We start from the raw sequence: 5,536 nt of genomic DNA, 5'->3' as shown, positions 1-5,536 counted from the left end.
GCTCTCTCTCACTGTGTCTATAGACTGTCTAGCTCTGCTCTCTCTCACTGTGTCTGTGGACCGTCTAGCTCTGCTCTCTCACTGTGTCTATAGACTGTCTAGCTCTGCTCTCTCTCACTGTGTCTATGGACTGTCTAGCTCTGCTCTCTCTCACTGTGTCTATGGACCGTCTAGCTCTGCTCTCTCTCACTGTGTCTATGGACTGTCTAGCTCTGCTCTCTCTCACTGTGTCTATGGACCGTCTAGCTCTGCTCTCTCTCACTGTGTCTATAGACCGTCTAGCTCTGCTCTCTCTCACTGTGTCTATGGACTGTCTAGCTCTGCTCTCTCTCACTGTGTCTATGGACCGTCTAGCTCTGCTCTCTCTCACTGTGTCTATGGACTGTCTAGCTCTGCTCTCTCTCACTGTGTCTATGGACCGTCTAGCTCTGCTCTCTCTCACTGTGTCTATAGACCGTCTAGCTCTGCTCTCTCTCACTGTGTCTATGGACTGTCTAGCTCTGCTCTCTCTCACTGTGTCTATGGACCGTCTAGCTCTGCTCTCTCTCACTGTGTCTATGGACTGTCTAGCTCTGCTCTCTCTCACTGTGTCTGTGGACCGTCTATCTCTGCTCTCTCTCACTGTGTCTGTGGACCGTCTAGCTCTGCTCACTCTCACTCTGTCTGTGGACCGTCTAGCTCTGCTCTCTCTCACTGTGTCTGTGGACCGTCTATCTCTGCTCTCTCTCACTGTGTCTATGGACCGTCTAGCTCTGCTCTCTCTCACTGTGTCTATAGACCGTCTAGCTCTGCTCACTCTCCCTGTGTCTATGGACTGTCTAGCTCTGCTCTCTCTAACTGTGTCTATGGACTGTCTAGCTCTGCTCTCTCTAACTGTGTCTATGGACTGTCTAGCTCTGCTCTCTCTCACTGTGTCTATGGACCGTCTAGCTCCGCTCACTCTCCCTGCGTCTATGGAATGTCTAGCTCTGCTCTCTCTCACTGTGTCTATGGACCGTCTAGCTCTGCTCACTCTCACTGTGTCTATGGACCGTCTAGCTCTGCTCTCTCTCACTGTGTCTATGGTCCGTCTAGCTCTGCTCTCTCTCACTGTGTCTATGGTCCGTCTAGCTCTGCTCTCTCTCACTGTGTTCTAGTTATTTGGAGTTGCAATAAACTTTGCTGCATTTTGATCTTATTGGGTGAAGTATCATTCCCTGTGGTAAAGATGATCCCCTTAATGCTGGGTTGTATTAGGGTCCTGATCCTGGGCTTAGGGCCGGCGGAGCTGCTTTACACACACACACACACACACACACACACACACACACACACACACACACGCACGCACACACACACACACACACACACACACACACACACACACACACACACACACACACACACACACACACACACACACACACACACACACACACACACACACACACACACACACACACACACCAGGACATGACACTATGAACAGAGAGAAAGCTCTTCTATAGCACAGTGTCCCCGAGGGTTTGAAAGTCATCCCTCTAATGCAGACTTTACCAAAGCCTTCCTCTACATCCCCTATCATCCTAGCAGAATGACACCGCACGGCTCCAAGACTTAACTCTTACAAAGAGCTTAAATATCATAGCTGTGTCATGCATAATGGAGGTATGTTCTGTACTTTTGGTGCATCTAGTATTCCCATCATACCCCTAACAGAGTAGCTTGCATGCTGGATTGCTCACACACTCATATCACAGAAATAATGCCACTAGTAAGGGGTTTACATGGATGTTTGGCATGGATAAGGGCAGCAAGAAGGTCAATGATTATTGTTGACTGTACATTTTCCTCTCATTTGTGTGTATGCATGTGTATGTTGATGTACAGTATGATTTGTGTGCATGCTCATTCATTTCTGCATTTGTGTGTGTGTGTGTGTGTGTGTGTGTGTGTGTGTGTGTGTGTGTGTGTGTGTGTGTGTGTGTGTGTGTGTGTGTGTGTGGTGGGTGCGTGCGTGCGTTATAGATGCTGTGGATGCGGTGACCGATTTCTGGAAAAGGTGTTGAAAGCTCCCCTAGTGGCAGCTCTACAGAATAACTCAAAAGACTGTTTAATACATGATGGAGAAAGTCAGTACTTCGTAGTGTAGTGATTTGGTCGTGTCCTCATGTTGACAATAGTTTTGGTGGCTAATGCAGTCCTGATGTCTTTCTTCCAGCACAACCTGTTAATACTCCTAAAATCAATCTGTTGTTGACTCTCATATGGTTTCATTTCACACACCATTTAAGAGACATAACATACACAATGTCTGGCAGCGTCCGAGGCTATGTGTCTTACTCGTTGTTTACAGGTCATGTCAGGGGACACTTTATAAACAGTGTATTCAATCTTCATGAACCGGCCATGAAGACAGGAGGGAGAACCTAGGAGCTGTAGGATGTGATCTTAGCCTGTTTATCAGCCTCATCCAGAGACAGCAGAAGACAGATTCTCAGTCAGAACATCTGTGTGAGAGGAGTGTGGAGAGCCTCCCGTTGAGCATGTCACTGATCTAGCCCCTCAGTAAGAAATGACTGATATGATGCAGGAGGGAAGGAGGGTTTGAGGATTCTGAGGAACGGCCCAACTCTAGGCTTTGGTGGTAATGTTAATGAGACCTGGGCTGGACACTGGGTGTTCCATCATCCTCTCAACCTGCCCCGCCCCCCACCCCCCTCCTCTCTTCTCCATCAGTATTATGGGCAGAAGGGAATTAATATTTTCTGTGGGCTGACATGCTGATAAGGCTATGATGACTTGTCATCTGCACTCTAGCTTTCATTTGTTTTGATCTTTAAGTGTTCTTTAACAGGGACCCATCCTGACGAGGGGAGGGCTTTGCTACTAAACTGATTACCTGTTTTGTGAACGCGGCTGCCCGCCACCCGCAAGATTGTATCAGGAAGCTGTCAGGACCCCTTCACTATTTCAATTTCATTGGATTTAGCAAGGAACAGGGTGTGTCCCAAATTATACACTATTCTCTATATAGTGCACTACTTTTGACCAGGGCTCATAGGGCTCTGGTTTAAAGTAGTGCACTATATAGGAAATAGGGTGTCATTTGCAATGCAGGAGGGAAGGGAATTGGAGGGAGTTGTGGAGCATTACTGCCTCGATACAATCACATTTGTCAGCATGATCCTTTTTAAGTGCATTTCAATTACAGTCTGATTCTCTGATGTTATTATGCCCCGGTCTCTCTCTCTCTGTCTCTCTCCCCTGGAAACTGTTCACCACTCACACACACACACACACACACACACACACACACACACACACACACACACACACACACACACACACACGCACACACACACACACACACACACACACACACACACACACTGCTCACCGCTCGCTGGTAGAATAAGCCACATCTAATGTGCACAATTTAATTTCCTTAATTGAGCTAACTCACTCTTCATATCCTAATTTCTGGAATAATCTTTGATTCCTAGCTACTATCCACTGCAGGCAGAAAGCTTTTAATGAAAGGGGGCAGCCCAAAAACATCTGTTACAAGTCTGATTAAATCATCCGCATCACATCTGCATTTATGAGGGTGTTAGCATGCATAGAGCCAGGCTCTTTATCTAGTTTGGCCAATTATCTACAGTGGCTGTGGAATCACATATATTGATATAGTCTCATCCCCTGTCCTCTTCTCTATTGGTGACTGTCATGTCATCAGATTTTGTTTAATAGATAGAGGGACTTTAGCTATTGATACGATGCACCATGACAGAAGTATTCTTCTTTAGATAAATGAGGGTTGGTCAGCACTCTTTGTATAAGCTGTCTGCATTTATGGCAATTTGTGAAAGAAGGATTCCCTTCTGGAGGTGTTAAACATCCTGTTTCCCTCTGCGCACGCACTAACACGCACAGACAAACGCATGCTCACTCAAACACGCACGCACAAACACACACACACGTGCAGATGGCTTCCATACCTGCTGGCCTCACACAGTGTCGCTGGCGATCCAGCAGTGAGCCTCCTATCCTTCTGGCCCAGTCCAGACTGTAAGCAGAGAGCCTCCTATCCTTCTGGCCCAGTCCAGACTGTAAGCAGAGAGGGCTGCCTCTCCTCTCCTCTCTCAGAGTCAGGGTCACATTAAACATACTTTTATCAGGAATCACACAATCACACAGCCAGGGTATCAAATGAAAGCCATCTCTTTCTCTCTCCCTCCTTAGCCGCCTACCTCCCTCCCTATATCCATATATCCCTGTCTCTATCCCTCTCTCTCTCCCCTGCTCCTCTCTGTCATTGCGGTCATCTCTCCATTAAGAGGGGGTGAGTCAGTAACCTGCCATTTGGCTCCTCATCGGATGACACACGGTTGCACAGCACGGCTGTCATCACCCTCTGTGTGTGTGTGTGTGTGTGTGTGTGTGTGTGTGTGTGTGTGTGTGTGTGTGTGTGCGTGCGTGCGTGCGTGTGCGTGCGTGCGTGCGTGCGTGTAAAGTACTTAAGTAAAATGCTTTAAAGTACTACTTAAGAAGTTTTTTGGGGTATCTGTACTTGACTTCACTATTTATATTTTTCACAACTTTTACTTTACTACGCTCCTAAATAAAATAATGTACTTTTTACTCCATACATTTTCCCTGATACCTAAAAGTACTCGTTACATTTTGAATGCTTAGTAGGTGTAACGGCCGTTGTTGGTGGAAGAAGGTGAGGACCAAGGTGCAGCGTGGTATGTGTCCATATTTATTAAATGAACACGGAATTAACAAAATAACAAAGAGAACGACCGAAAAGAGTTCTGGCTGGTGCAGACACACAACAGAAAACAGAAAACAATCACCCACGAAACACAACAGAAAACAGGCTCCCTAAATATGCTTCTCAATCAGGGACAACAATTGACAGCTGCCTCTGATTGAGAACCATACCAGGCCAAACAGAGAAATAGCAAATCATAGAAAAACTAACATTGACAACCCACCCAACTCACGCCCTGACCATACTAAAACAGACACATGGCAAAAGTACTAAGGTCAGAACGTGACAGCAGGACAGAAACATGGTCCGATTCAAGCACTTATCAAGAGAACATCCCTGATCATCTACTGCCTCTGATCTCGAGGAATCACTAAACAGAGAACATGCCTGGTCATCCCTACTGCGGTCTCACTAAACAGAGAACATCCCTGGTTGTCCCTACTGCCTCTGATCTGGAGGACTCACTAAACACATACTTCATTAGTAAATGATTTCTGAGTGTCGGAGTGTGACATCATGTGCCCTATGAGAATGTACTGTAGGGGTGAAAACACATCAGACACAATCAGGAAGCTATGCTTCCGAATTCAACAACATGTACCAGGAGAAATAGGACAGGTCAAATCTCACTGGCTTCTGCTGCTTTGGCGTAGAGGGCGAATTCGTGTAGTGGTGTATGAGATTTGGATATCCGTTCCACGTAGCTAGTAGCTAAGTATGCGTGTCATGACAGAGCTGAAGGTACCCTTTAAGAGGTCACAGGTTTGACCAATGGGA

This window comes from Oncorhynchus nerka, linkage group LG27 (genome assembly GCF_034236695.1).
Source record: "Oncorhynchus nerka isolate Pitt River linkage group LG27, Oner_Uvic_2.0, whole genome shotgun sequence".
Lineage (NCBI taxonomy): Eukaryota > Metazoa > Chordata > Actinopteri > Salmoniformes > Salmonidae > Oncorhynchus > Oncorhynchus nerka.
The sequence above is the reverse complement of the archived record's forward strand: the minus strand, read 5'-3'. Positions refer to the sequence as shown.